Source organism: Arachis hypogaea, chromosome 20 (genome assembly GCF_003086295.3).
Source record: "Arachis hypogaea cultivar Tifrunner chromosome 20, arahy.Tifrunner.gnm2.J5K5, whole genome shotgun sequence".
Classification (NCBI taxonomy): domain Eukaryota; kingdom Viridiplantae; phylum Streptophyta; class Magnoliopsida; order Fabales; family Fabaceae; genus Arachis; species Arachis hypogaea.
This window is the reverse complement of record NC_092055.1, coordinates 60,774,348-60,790,396: the sequence shown is the minus strand read 5'-3', so window position 1 is coordinate 60,790,396 and position 16,049 is coordinate 60,774,348.

Genomic DNA, 16,049 nt, shown 5'->3' with positions numbered 1-16,049 from the left:
GGTTTTGATAATTAAAAGATAAATAAAACATAAAATAAAATAAGATACTTATGTAATTCATTCGTGGGAATTTCAGATAAGCATTTGGAGATGCTTTGTTGCCTCTGAACCTCTGCTTTCCTATTGTCTTCTTCCAATCATGCGTGCTCCCTTCCATGGCAAGCTGTATGATCCTCTCGGATGAAAAATACCAGCTACGATCTCTGCACGGCTAATCAACTCTCAGATTTCTCGTCTCGGATGAAAAATTCCAAGTACAGCTACCGCATGGCTAATCATCTGTCGGTTCTCACTAGCGTCAGAATAGGATCTCTCTATCCTTTTGCACACTGAGACTGCGCCCAACATTTGCAAGTTTGAAGCTCATCACAGTCATCCCTTCCCAGATCCTACTTGGAATACCACAGACAAGGTTTAGACTTTCCGGATCTCAGGAATGCTGCTAATTGGTTTTAGACCGCCTGTGGTTGTCAGGCACGCGGATCTTGGCTAAGCAAGTAACAAAGATAGTGAGTGATTGTCACGGGTCACCCCTTCATTCTGACTTAACTGAATTAAGTACGAGAGTATATCTTGAAGAAGAAGTAAGCGTGAATTGAATAGAAAAACAATAGTACTTGCATTAATTCATGAAGAACAGCAAAGCTCTGCACCTTAATCTATGAGGTGTAGAAACTCCACCGTAGAAAATACATAAGAGAAAAAGGTCTAGGCATGGCCGGATGGCTAGATTCAAGTGTAAAAGTTTGATTAAAAGATAGGTTCCAAAGATACGAATACAATAGTAAAAAGTGCTATTTATACTAAACTAGTTACTAGGGTTTACAGAAAATAAGTAACTAAGTGCAGATAGTGCAGAAATCCACTTTCGGGGCCCACTTGGTGTGTGCTTAGGCTGAGCATTGAAGCTTTCATGTGCATAGGCTATTTTTGGAGTTAAACACCAGCTTGGGTGCCAGTTTGGGCGTTTAACTCCAGTTCTGGTGCTAGTTCTGGCGTTTTACGCCAAAAATGGGTCTCTGGTGGGCGATTGAACGCCAGTTTGGGCCATCAAATCTCGGACAAAGTATGAACTATTATATATTGCTGGAAAGCCCAAAATGTATACCTTCCAATGCAATTGAGAGCCCACCAATTGGACTTCTGTAGCTTAAGAACATCTACTTCGAGTGCAGGAGGGTCAGAATCCAACAACATCTGCAGTCCTTTCTCAGCCTCTGAATAAGATTTTTGCTCAGGTCCCTCAATTTCAGCCAGAAAATACCTGAAATCACAGAAAAATACACAAACTCATAGTAAAGTCCAAAAATGTAATTTTTGCATAAAAACTAATAAAAATATAATAAAAAATAACTAAAACATACTAAAAAATATGTAAAAACAATGCCAAAAAGGGTATAAATTATCCGCTCATCACAACACCAAACGTAAATTGTTGCTTGTCTCCAAGCAACTAAACACAAAATAGGATAAATAGAAGGGAATATACAATGAATTTCAAAAATATCAGTGAAGCTTAGTTCTAATTAGATGAGCGGGACTAATAGCTTTTTGCCTCTGAACAGTTTTGGCATCTCACTTTATCCTTTGAAGTTCAGAATGATTGGCATCCATAGGAACTCAGAATTAAGATAGTGTTATTGATTCTCCTAGTTCAGTATGTTGATTCTTGAACACAGCTACTTTATGAGTTTTGGCCGTGACCCTAAGCATTTTGTTTTCCAGTATTACCACCGGATACATAAATGCCACAGACACATAACTGGGTGAACCTTTTCAGATTGTGACTCAGCTTTGCTAAAGTCCCCAGTTAAAGGTGCCCAGAGTTCTTAAGCACACTCTTTTGGCTTTGGACCATGACTTTAACCGCTCAGTCTCAAGCTTTTCACTTGACACCTTCACGCCACAAGCACATGGTTAGGGACAGCTTGATTTAGCCACTTAGGCCAGGATTTTATTCCTTTGGGCCCTCCTATCCATTAATGCTCAAAGCCTTGGATCTTTTTTTACCCTTGCCTTTTAGTTTAAAGGGTTATTGGCTTTTTTGCTCTTGCCTTTTGGTTTAAAGAGCTATTGGCTTTTTCTGCTTGCTTTTTCTTTTTTTTTCGCCATTTTTTTCCGCATGCTTTATGTTTTTCACTGCTTTTTCTTGCTTCAAGAATCAATTTTATGATTTTTCAGATTATCAATAACATTTCTCTTTTTTTATTATTGTTTCAAGAGCCAACAATTTTAACATTCATAAACTTCACTATAAAAAATATGCACTGTTCAAGCATTCATTCAAAAAACAAAAGGTATTTCCACCACATCAAAATAATTAAGATAATTTCAAGATAATTTTCGAAATTATGCACTTCTTGTTCTTTTGCAAATAAAAACATTTCTTATTTAAGAAAGGTAAGGGATTCATGGAATCATTCATAGCTTTAAGACATAGACACTAAACACTAATGATCATGTAATGAAGACACAAACATAGCCAAAACATAAAGCATAAAAACGAAAAATAGAAGAATAAGAACAAGGAAATTAAAGAACGGGTCCTCCTTAGTGAGGGCAGCTAGTTCTTCCTCTTGAAGATCCTATGGAGTGCTTGAGCTCCTCTATGTCTCTTTCTTGCCTTTGTTGCTCCTCTCTCATAGCCTTTTGGTCCTCTCTGATTTCATGGAGGATGATGGAGTGCTCTTGGTACTCCATCCTTTGTTGCTCCAAGTTAGAACTCAAATCTCCTAAAGAGGTGTTGAGTTACTCCCAATAGTTGTGTGGAGGGAAATGCGTCCCTTGAGGTAATTCAGGGATTTCTTGATGAGGAATTTCCTCATGCTCTTGTTGAGGTCCATGAGTTGGCTCTCTTGTTTGCTCCATCCTCTTCTTAGTGATGGGCTTGTCCCCTTCAATGAGGATGTCTTCCTCTATGACAATTCCAACTGAATTGCATAGGTAACAGATGAGATGGGGAAAGGCTAACCTTGCCAAAGTGGAGGGCTTGTCAGCTACTTTGTATAGTTCTAGAGATATGATCTCATGAACTTCTATTTCCTCTCCAATCATGATACTATGGATCATGATAGCCCGGTCCACAGTTACTTCGGACCAGTTGCTAGTGGGAATGATAGAGCGTTGGATGAACTCTAACCATTCCCTAGCCACGGGTTTGAGCTCAGGCCTTCTCAATTGAACCTGCTTGCCTCTTGAGTCTCTCTTCCATTGTGCTCCTTCCACACAGATGTCCATGAGGACTTGGTCCAACCTCTGATCAAAGTTGACTCTTCTAGTGAAAGGATGAGGATATCCACTCATTATTGGCAAGTTGAATGCCAACCTTACAGTTTCCGGATTGAAATCCAAGTATTTCCCCTGAACCATTGTGAGCCAATTCTTTGGGTTTAGGTTCACACTTTGATCATGGTTCTTAGTGATCCATGCATTAGCATAGAACTCTTGAACCATTAAGATTCTGACTTGTTGGATGGGGTTGGTGAGAGTTTCCCAACCTCTTCTTCGAACCTCACGTCGGATCTCGGGATTTTCATTCTTTTTGAGCATGAAGGGGACCTCGGGGATCACCTTTTTCTTGGTCACAACTTCATAGAAGTGGTCTTGATAGACTTTTGAGATGAATCTCTCCATCTCCCATGACTCGGAGGTGGAAGCATATGCCTTCCTTTCCTCTTTCTAGAGGTTTCTCCAGCCTTAGGTGCCATTAGTAGTTATGGAAAAACAAAAGTAGCAGAGCTTTTTCCTACACCAAACTTAAAAGGTTTGCTCGTCCTCGAGCAAAAGAAGAAAGAAATGAGGAGAAGAAGAAGAAATGGAGGAGATGGAGGGGTGTGTTGAATTCGGCCAAGGGGGGTTTAAGTGTTTATGATGTGTGAAATTGAAGGTGGTAAGGAGGGGTATTTATAGGGTAAGAGAGAGAGGGAAGTCGTGTATGAAGGAATTAGGTTTGGGAGGAAAATGTTTTGAATTTAAATGGTGAGGTAGGTGAGGTTTTATGATGGGTTTTGGGGAATAGTGAATAGATATGAGTGGTAAAGAGATTATGGAGAAGAGGGTAGGATTTGATAGGTGAAGAGTGTTATGGAAAGGTGTAAAGAGGAGAGAAAGAGAGGTAGGGTAGGTGGGGATCCTGTGGGGTCTACAGATCCTGAGGTGTCAAGAAATTCTAGTCCCTGTACTTTTCTGGCGTTTAAACGCCCTCTGTGTGCCATTTCTGGCGTTTAACGCCAACTCTGCTACCTTTTCTGGTGTTAAACGCCAGGCTGATGCCCTTTTCAGGCGTTTAATACCAACCAGACACCAGACATCCTTTTCTGGCGTTAAACGCCAGTCTGTCTGCCAATTCTGGTGTTTAACACCCAGAATACTGCCAAACTGGGCGTTAAACGCCCATTCTGCTATCCTTATTGGCGTTTAAACGCCAGTAAGCTTGTCCTCCAGGGTGTGCTGTTTTTTATGCTTTTTTGATTCCGCTTTATTTCTGTAGTTATTTTTGTGACTCCACATGATCATCTACCTAAAGAAAACATAAAATAACAATGGAAAACAAATAAATATAAAAATAAATATAATTAAATAACATTGGGTTGCCTCCCAATAAGCGCTTCTTTAATGTCAATAGCTTGACAGTGAGCTCTTAGAGAGCTTCACAAAGACTCAGAGCTTAATGGTGGCCTCCCAACACCAAACTTAGAAGTTGAGTGTGGGGGCTCTGTTTGACTCTGTACTGAGAGAAGCTTTCCATGCTTCCTCTCCATGGTTACAGAAGAAGATCCTTGAGCCTTAAACACAAGGTAGTCCTCATTCAATTGAAGGACTAACTCTCCTCTGTCCACATTAATCACAGCTCTTGCTGTGGCTAGGAAGGGTCTACCAAGGATAATGGACTCATCATCTTCCTTCCTAGTGTCTAGGATTATGAAATCAGCAGGGATGTACAGGCCTTCAACCTTCACTAAGACATCCTCTACAAGTCCATAAGCCTGTTTCCTTGATTTGTCTGCCATCTCTAGTGAGATTCTTGCAGCTTGTACCTCAAAGATCCCTAGTTTCTCCATTGCAGAGAGTGGCATGAGGTTTATACCTGACACCAAGTCACACAGAGCCTTCTCAAAGGTCATGGTGCCTATGGTATAGGGTATTAAGAACTTTTCGGGATCCGGTTTCTTCTGAAGTAATTTCAGTTGAACCAAAGCATTCAGTTCATTGACGAGCAATGGAGGTTCATCCTCCCAAGTCTCATTACCAAATAGCTTGGCATTTAGCTTCATGATTGCCCCTAGATACTGAGCAATTTTCTCTTCAACAATATCTTCATCCTCTTCAGAGGAAGAATACTCATCAGAGCTCATGAATGGTAACAGTAAGTTCAGTGGAATCTCTATGGTCTCTGTATGAGCCTCAGATTCCTTTAGTTCCTCATTAGGGAACTCCTTAGTGGTCAGTGGACGTCCATTGAGGTCTTCCTCACTGGAAATTACTGCCTTTTTACTCTCTCCAGGTTCGGCCATTTTGGATATGGTTATGGCCTTGCACTCTCTTTTGGGATTCTCTTCTGTATTGCTTGGGAGAGTACTAGGAGGGATTTCAGTAACTTTTTTACTCAGCTGACCCACTTGTGCCTCCAAATTTTTGATGGAGGACCTTGTTTCAGCCAAGAAACTATGAGTGCTCTTAGATAGATCAAAGACTATGGTTGCTAAGTCAGAGAGGCTCTGCTTAGGATTCTCTGTCTGTTGCTGAGAAGATGATGAAAAAGGTTTGCTATTGCCAAACCGAATTCTCCCACCATTATTATTATTGAAGCCTTGATTAGGCTTTTGTTGATCCTTCCATGAGAAATTTGGATGAAATCTCCATGAAGGATTATAAGTGTTTCCATAGGATTCTCCCATGTAATTCACTTTTTCCATTCCAGGATTCTCAGGGTCATAAGCTTCTCCTTCAGAGGAGGCTTCTTTAGTACTGCCAGATGCAGCTTGTAATCCAGTCAGATTCTGAGAAATCATATTGAATTGCTGAGTCAATATTTTGTTCTGAGCCAATATGGCATTCAGAGTATCAATCTCAAAAACTCCTTTCTTCTGAGTCATCCTATTATTCACAGGATTTCTTTCAGAAGTGTACATGAACTGGTTATTTGCAACCATCTCAATAAGTTCCTGGGCTTCTACAGGCATTTTCTTCAGATGAAGAGATCCACCAGCAGAGTGATCCAATGACATCTTGGACAATTCAGACAGACCATCATAGAATATACATAAGATGCTCCATTCTGAAAGCATGTCAGAAGGACACCTTCTGATCAATTGCTTGTATCTTTTCCAAGCTTCATAGAGGGATTCTCCTTCCTTCTGTCTGAAGGTTTGGACTTCCACTCTAAGCTCGCTCATCTTTTGAGGTGGAAAGAACTTTGCCAAGAAAGCATTGACCAACTTTTCCCAAGAATTCAGGCTTTCTTTAGGTTGAGTCCAACCATATCCTAGCTCTGTCTCTTACAGCAAAGGGGAAAAGCATAAGTCTGTAGACCTCAGGATTAACCCCATTGGTCTTAACAGTGTCACAGATTTGCAAGAATTCAGCCAAGAACTGATGAGGATCTTCTAATGGAAGTCCATGAAACTTGCAATTCTACTGCATTAGAGAAACTAATTGAGGCTTAAGCTCAAAGTTGTTTACTCCAATTGCAGGAATTAGGATGCTTCTTCCATAGAAGTCGGAAGATGGTGCAGTAAAGTCACCAAGCATCTTCCTTGCATCTCCACCATTGTTGTTGTTTTCGGCTGCCATGTCTTCTTCTTTTTTGAAAATTTCTGTAAGGTCCTCTCCAGAGTGTTGTGCTTTAGCTTCTCTTAGCTTCCTTTTTAGAGTCCTTTCAGGTTCAAGATCAGCTTCAACAAGAATGTCTTTATCCTTGTTCCTGCTCATATGAAAAAGAAGAGAATAGAAAAGAAGAGGAATCCTCTATGTCACAGTATAGAGATTCCTTTATGTGAGTAGAAGAATGGAAGAATAGAAGAATGAGGTAGAGAGAGAATAAAGAGAATTCGAACACAGAGAGAGGGAGAGGGTTCGAATTTTAGGAAGAAGAGAAGTGTTAGTAATAAAATAAATAAATAAAAAGAGATGAGAGAGAGAGGGAATTCGAATATTAATTTACAAGAAAAGAAAAATACTTTTGTTTTTATTTTAATTAATACTTAGTATTCGAAAATATTAAAAGAAATAAAATAAAATTAGAATTTAAAACAATTAGTTAACTAAAAAGAATTTTGAAAAAGTGGTTAGTGATTTTTGAAAATTAGAGAGAGAGAAAGGTAGTTAGGTGATTTTGAAAAAGATAAGAATTAGTAAACTTTTTAAAATCAAACAAAAAGTCAAGTATTTAATTGAAAAAGATTTGAAAATAAATTTTGAAAAGATAAGAAGTTAGAAAAAGATTTTGAAATTAAATTTTGAAAAAGATATGATTGAAGTTTATTTTGAAAAAGATTTGAAAAAGAAATAAAAAATATTTGATTTTTAAAATTAAAGTTGATGACTTGACTAACAAGAAACTAAAAGATATGATTTTAGAATTTAAAGATTGAACTTTTCTTAACAAGAAAATAACAAACTTAAAATTTTTGAATCAAAACATTAAATGTTAGCAATAATTTTGAAAATATGAAATAAAAATAACAAAAAGATTTTAAAAAATTTTTGGAATGAAATTCGAAAATATTAAGAAGAAAAGTGGAAAAGATTTGATTTTTGAAAACGATTTGAAAAGACAGAATTTTTAAATTGAAATTTTGACTTGACTTATAAGGAACAACTAAATTTTAAAAATATTTGACCAAGTCAACTCAAAATTTCGAAATTTATGAGTAAAATAAGGAAAAGATATTATTTTTTATTTTTGAATTTAATGAAGAAAGAGAAAAACAACAAAATGACACATGACATAAAAATTTAAAATCAAAACAAATAATGCATGCAAGAACACTTTGAATGTCAAGATGAACACCAAGAACACTTTGAAGATCATGATGAACATCAAGAACATATTTTTGAAAATTTTTAAGAAAAGAAAGACATGCAAGACACCAAACTTAAAAATTTTTAAACTTTAGACACTATGAATTCGAAAATGCATATTAAAAACAAGAACAGACACAAAACAAGAAAATTTAAAGATCAAACAAGGAAAATCATCAAGAACAACTTGAAGATCAATGAAGAACACAATGCATATATTTTCGAAAATTAAAGAAAAATTAAAACATGCAATTGACACCAAACTTAAAATTTGACACTAAACTCAAACAAAAAACACAAATTTTTTTGGTTTTTATGGTTTTATTAAATGTTTTTGTAAATTTTTTCAAAATTATTTTGGAAAAGGAACATAAAGAAATTCAAAAATTTTAATAAGAATTCCAGGATTCCTGTAATGTTAGTCTAAAGTTTTGGTCCAAAAGATTAGACATGGCCAATGGCCAGCCAAGCTTTAGCATAGAATTATAATTGAGAATCCAAAGGCTCATGCAATGTTATTCTAAAGCTTCGGTCCAAAAGAATTAGACATGGCCAAATGGCCAGCCAAGCTTTAGCATAACAAATACAGACATGTCCTTTCTACAATGGAAGGTGGAAACCTCAGTCCAAAAGATTAGACATGGCTTAACAGCCAGCCAGGTTTCAACATATCTCATGAAGCTCTAGAATTCATTCTTAAAAATTCTGAAGAACACATTTTTTTTCGAAAATTAAAAATAAAAATTTTAAACATAAAATAAAATTGCCTAATCTAAGCAACAAGATGAACCGTTAGTTGTCCAAACTCGAACAATCCCCGGCAACGGCGCCAAAAACTTGGTGCATAAAATTGTGATCACACTTTTCACAACTCCGCACAACTAACCAACAAGTGTACTGGGTCGTCCAAGTAATACCTTATGTGAGTAAGGGTCGATCGCACAAAGATTGTCGACTTGAAGCAAGCTATGGTCATCCTGTAAATCTTAGTCAGGCGGATTCAAATGGTTATGAGGTTTTGATAATTAAAAGATAAATAAAACATAAAATAAAATAAGATACTTATGTGATTCATTGGTGGGAATTTCAGATAAGCGTTTGGAGATGATTTGTTACCTCTGAACCTCTGCTTTCCTATTGTCTTCTTCCAATCATGCGTGCTCCCTTCCATGGCAAGCTGTATGATCCTATCGGATGAAAAATACCAGGTACGATCTCTGCACGGCTAATCAACTGTCGGATTTCTCGTCTCGGATGAAAAATACCAGGTACAGCTACCGCACGGCTAATCATCTGTCGGTTATCACTAGTGTCGGAATAGGATCTCTCTATCCTTTTTCACACTGTCACTATGCCCAACATTCGCAAGTTTGAAGCTCATCACAGTCATCCCTTCCCAAATCCTACTCGGAATATCACAGACAAGGTTTAGACTTTCCGAATCTCAGAAATGCTGCTAATTGGTTCTAGCCTATACCACGAAGGTTCTAATCTCACAGACTTGGTCCATGTATTAGAGATCCATGAGAATATACTCCGGCTGTCGTCTAATGACTACGTTGAACATCATGTAGACCGCTTGTGGTTGTCAAGCATGCAGATCTTGGCTAAGCGAGTAACGAAGATAGTGGGTGATTGTCACGGGTCACCCCTTCATTCTAACTTAACTGAATTAAGTATGAGAGTATATCTTGGAGAAGAAGTAAGCGTTAATTGAATAGAAAAACAATAGTACTTGCATTAATTCATGAAGAACAGCAAAGTTCCGCACCTTAATCTATGAGGTGTAGAAACTCCACCTAGAAAATACATAAGAGAAAAAGGTCTAGGCATGGCTGGATGGCCAGCCTTCAAGTGTAAAATTTTGATTAAAAGATAGGTTCCAAAGATACAAATACAATAGTAAAAAGTGCTATTTATACTAAACTAGTTACTAGGGTTTACAGAAAATAAGTAACTAAGTGCAGATAGTGCAGAAATCCACTTCTGGGGCCCACTTGGTGTGTGCTTGGGCTGAGCATTGAAGCTTTCACATGCATAGGCTATTTATGGTGTTAAACGCCAGCTTGGGTGCCAGTTTGGGCATTTAATTCCAGTTCTGGTGCCAGTTCTAAAGTTTTACGCCAGAAAAGGGTCTCTGGTGGGAGTTTGAATGCCAGTTTGGGCCATCAAATCTCGGGCAAAGTATGGACTATTATATATTTCTGGAAAGCCCAAGATGTCTACTTTCCAACGCAATTAAGAGCACGTCAATTGGACATCTGTAGCTCCAGAGAATCTACTTCGATTGCAGGAGGGTCAGAATCCAACAGCATCTGCAGTCTTTTCTCAGCCTCTGAATCAGATTTTTGCTCAGGTCCCTCAATTTCAGCCAGAAAATATCTGAAATCACAGAAAAACACACAAACTCATAGTAAAGTCCAGAAATGTGATTTTTTCATAAAAACTAATAAAAATATAATAAAAAGTAACTAAAACATACTAAAAACTACGTAAAAACAATGCCAAAAAGGGTATAAATTATCCGCTCATCAGTCTCTCACAAGGAGCTCTTTATACTCTGATATAGAGACTCTTTTCTTTTTCTCTTCTTGGCTTCTTTCTTTTTTTTTTTGATCAGGAATAGGGATAAAGAACCCCTTGTTGACCGTGATCCTGAACCTCACAGAAGCTCTTGAATGAGAAGCTGAAGATACAACAATGGCAGCCTATCCAGAAGCTGGAGGAGACGCAAGAAAGGTCCTTGGATCATATACTACACCCAATTCTGACTTTTATGGGCGCAACATCTACATACCTTCCATTGCTGTAAATAACTTTGAGATGAAGCCTCAACTAGTCACTTTAGTACAACAGAATTACAAGTTTCATGGACTCCCACAGAAAGATCCCAAAAATTCATACCTGATTTTCTGTAAATCTGTGATTCTGTCAAGGCCAATAGAGTGGATCCAGAAGTCTACAAGCTCATGCTCTTTTCCTTTGCTATAAGGGACAGAGCATGGTTATGGCTGGATTCCCAGCCCAAAGAAAGCCAAGATACCTGGGAGAAGGTAGTCAATGGATTCTTGACCAAGTTCTTTCCACCTCAGAAGATGAGCAAGCTTAGGGTGGAAGTTCAAACCTTCAAACATAAAGAGGGTGAATCTCTCTATGAAACTTGGGAAAGATACAAGTAGTTGATTAGGAGGTGTCATCCTGACATGATCTCAGATTGGACCATGTTAGAGATCTTCTATGATGGCCTATCTGAGATGTCCAAGATGTCATTGGACCACTCTGCAGGTGAATTCCTCCACTGGAAGAAGATGCCTGAAGAGGCGCATGAGCTTATTGACATGGTTGCCAACAACCAATATATGTGCACTTCTAAGAGGAACCCTGTGAACAATGGGGTAGCTCAAAAGAGAGGTGTCCTGGAAGTGGACACCTTAGATGCCATCTTGGTTCAGAATAAGCTCATGTCTCAGCAGATCAACATGATTTCTTAGCACTTGAGTGGGGCGTAGAGCTCAGCTGCTTACTGTATAGAGACAACTTATGAGGTGGACACTGGTGATAATGCCTAGACCACAATGGAGGAGGTGAACTACATGGAAAACCCCTCTAGAAACTCTAACAACAATCCCTATTCGAATACTTTCAATCAGGGATGGAGAAACCATCCCAACTTTGGGTAGAGAGATTAGTAGAAGCCTCAACAAGACTTCAATAACAATCTGGGTGGAATGAACCAGAACTGGTTCAACAACAGACCATTCCAACCCTTTCAGCAACAAATAGAGACTCTCACACAGAGCCTCTCTGACCTGGCCACCATTGTCTCTAACCTTTCCAAGACCACACACAGTTTCATGGCAGAAACTAGGTCTTCCATAAGGAATCTGGAGATACAGAGACAGAGACGCTTAAGATGGAAAACAAAACACATTGGGGAGAGCCCCTTGCTGGCGTTGAACGCCAGACAGGGAGGAAAGCTGGGCGTCCAATGCCCATTAAGGAGTGATTACCGGCGTTGAATGCTAGGAAGGGAAGGGAGATGGGCATTCAACGCCCATGGAGGAACATTTGCTGGCGTTGAACGCTAGAATAGGAGCAATCTAGGCATTTAACGCCCCCTATAGAGTAGTCAGGGCATTCATTTTGATCCCTTGTGGGCGTTCCACGCCCAGACCTGGCGCTGAACGCCCAGGCAAGGGTAGGAAACTCGAGTTTTGAAGCTTTCCCAGCTAGTGGGCCCCACCCAATCCCCACCTACCCACCTATCATTCAATCCCTTTCTTCTCTCTCCTACTTTTTCAAACCTTGAAACTCACACCCTACTTTCCCTCTTCCCCATACACAATCACCTTTTCCTCTTCCCAAAACCTATCATAAATCCCATCATTACAATTTCCTACCAACCCTACCCACTTCAAATTCAAACCTTTCCCATCCATCTTTCCCTCCCATATGGACGAACCTTACCCCATCCTAACCCTATAAATACCCCATCATCCCTTCCTTCATACACACACCTACCCACCACTCTCTCCCTCTTACACCCAACATTTCCCACATTATCTTCTTCCCGATTTTCCCCCACTTGGCTGAAGTATTCTTCTCCTTCTCCTTTCTCTTTTCTTCCTTCTTCTACTATATTCCATTTTCTTTTGTTACTTTTGCTCGAGGACAAGCTTTTGCTCGAGAACGAGTAAAGTTCTTAAGTTTGGTGTTGGAAAAGCTCCACTTTTTGCATCTACTCCTTTTCCATGGCACCAAAATCCGGCAAATCTTCAAGGAACAGAAAGGGAAAAGCTCCCGATTCTACCTCTGAACCTTGGGAATCATGGACATTCCTCACCAAGGTTCATCAAGACCACTTCTATGATGTGGTGAGGCATAAAATGGTGATACCCGAGGTCACCTTTAAGCTCAAAGAAGAGGAAAATATCCGGAGATCCAACAAGAAATTTGGAAAAAGGATTGGGAAACTTTGACCAATCCTATTTCTGGAGTTGGAACGCTCATGGTGCAAGAATTTTACACCAAGGCTTGGGTCACCAAAAAGCATGACATGAGTGTGAACCCAAAGCCTAAAAATTGGTGCACCTTAGTGAGAGAGCAACTCTTGGATTTTAGCCCAAAAAATGTAAGATTGGCACTACAATTGCCTCAAATTCTAGGAGACCCACACTCTTACCCTCGAAGGGTCAACTCTAACCAACGTCTAGAGCAAGTGCTTATAGATATCTATATGGAAGGAGCTTAGTGGAGGAGGGACGCACAAGGGAAGCCCTACCAACTGGGTAGGATTGACCTCAAGCCTGTGGTTAGAGGATGGTTAGAGTTTATCCAACGCTCCATCCTCCCCACAAGTAACTGATCTGAGGTTACCATTGAGAGAGCAATAATGATTGACTGCATTATGCTCGAAAATGAGGTGGAAGTACACGAGGTAATACCTCAAGAGGTCTACAAAGTAGCTGACAAAGCCTCCACCCAAGCAAGGCTACCGTTCCTTCACCTCATCTATCGCCTATGCTACTCTGCTGGAATAGGGATAGAAGGAGATACCCTGATTGAGGAGGAGAATCCTATCACCAAGAAGAGGATGGAGCATGCTAGGGAGCCTGCACACGCACCATAGCATGAGCCTGTTCAGCTACCTGCACCTGAGATCCCGAAAATGCCTCAGGGAATATATTCCCTCCCCAGAACTATTGGGACCAACTGAACACATCTCCAGGGGAGCTGAATTCTTCTGTAGATCAGTTGAGGATTGAGCACTAAAATCAAGCTACCATCCTCCATCAAATAAGGGAGGATCAGAGGATCATGAGGGAGGAGCAGCAGAGACAGGGGGCGAGACATGGAAGAGCTAAAACGCTCCATTGGATTCTCCGAAGGAAGCAGCAGCCGCCGTCACTGAGGTAGTTGAGTTCCATTATCCCCTTTACTTATGTTCATTTCATTTTCATTGTACTGTATTCTTCTCTTTGTTTTTTATTCTAATGTATGATTACAAGTAGTATTTTGTTTTTTTTTCTAGTTTTATTTACTTTTCTTTTGTTTTGTTCTGGTTATAAGATATCCTATATATCCATCACTAAGCTTAAAAGAAAAAATTATTTGAAAAAGAAATAGTGAGATACATAAGTTTTGAGTATAATGAGCTGTTTTAATTAATTAGATGTGGTATCCTTGCATTTATTTTCTAAATGTATGAATTAATTGTGCATATTTGATATTGAGGTTAAGTATATTGGCTCTTGAAGAACAGTGAATTTAGAGAAGTATTATTGGCTCTCTGAAAAGTCAAAAATATTAATTATTGAAGCAAGAAAATGCAGCAATAAGAAAAAAAATTAAAAGAAAAATAAAAATAAAAGAAAGCTCAAAAGAAAAAGAAAAGAGCAAGGATCCAAATCTTTGAGCATCAATGGTTAGTAGGGTCAAAAGTGGCCTAAAAAGCTCAAATGAGTTGCTATCCTTAACTAAATGCTTGTGGTGTGAAGGTGTCACGTAAAAAGCTTGAAACTGAATAGTTAAAGTCGTGATCCAAAGCTAAAGAGTACGCTTAAGAACTCTGGGTACCACTGTCTGGGAATTTAAGCAAAGCTAAATTTGAATCCAAAGGGTTTCCTCAGTTAAGTGCCTGTGGCGTTTATGTATCCGGTGGTAATACTTGAAAACAAAACGCTTAGAGTCACGGCTAGGCTCAAAAAGGTGCAAAGCACCAAAAGAAAAAAGTTGTGTTCAAGAATAAAGAAAAGCTAGAAGAAGAGAATCAATAATATCATCCCGATTCTAGTTCCAATGGATGCCAATATTTCTGAGCTTCAAAGGAAAATGAGATGCCAAAACTGTTCAGAAGTAAAGAGCTAATAGTCCCACTCACTATTTGGAACTAAGCTTTATTGAAAACTCTGAGACCTATTGTATTTTTCTCTTCCAATTGTCCTATCTTGTTTTTAGTCGCTTGAGGACAAGCAACAGTTTAAGTTTGGTGTTATGATGCCAAAGCATCTTATACCCTTTTTCTTAGCATTTTTAGTGTGTTTTTAGTTATATTTTATTAAGATTTTTTAAGTTTTAGTATGTTTTAGTGGAAAATTCACCTTTTGGATACCACTTTGAGTTTTTATATTTTTCTTATGATTTCAGGTGATTTTTGGGTGAAATTCGCAAGTTTTGGCAAAGTTTGATTCAGAGGCAAAGAAAAGATAGCAGATGCTGTCAAATCCTAACCTTCGTGCATTTTAATGAAAATATCTTAAGCTACAAAGGTCCAATTGATGCGCTTTTAATTGCGTTAGAAAGATAACTTCCAGAGTTTTCCAGAAATATATAATAGTCTATACTCTTCTTTAGAAAGGATTGCCCAAAATGGGCGTTGAACGCCCAATATACACCCTTTCTGGCGTTCAACGACCAAGAAGGACCAACCCCCAAGTTGAACGCCCAAGATTGGCATTCAACGCCACCAAATGAGCACAAGGAAGCATGGACATCCCCTAGTGGGCGTTCAATGCCCACTCATCCAAGTTGGACGCCAAGCTCAACCCAAACACTCAACCAAAGTGGGCCCATAAGTGGATTTTCGCACTCCTTAGTCTAGTCTATCTCATTTTTGTAATTTCTAATTATTATTAATATCTTTTTAGGTCTAATTATTAGTATAAATAGAAGGAAGATCACCCTTGTTAGGGATCTTCGAACCTATCATACATTTTTCTCTGTTTTTCTGTAAAGTATGAGCAACTAAACCTCCTAAGTTAAGGATAGGAGCTCTGCTCACTCCTATGGATTAATATTATTACTTCTTCTACTTTAATATATATTTGGTAACATTCTTTGATGTATTGTCATTCTTCATCTTTATAAATCGAGGGTGGAGCGAGAGTATAACTCCTTATTCTACATGAGCTCTTGCGAAGCCATAGCCGGATAGTATTGAGCTACAACTTGAGAATACATCACATGTTCCAGTAGAGTATCCGGGCTAATTGGAATATGTGATATGAAATCTTGTTAGTCATAGGTAA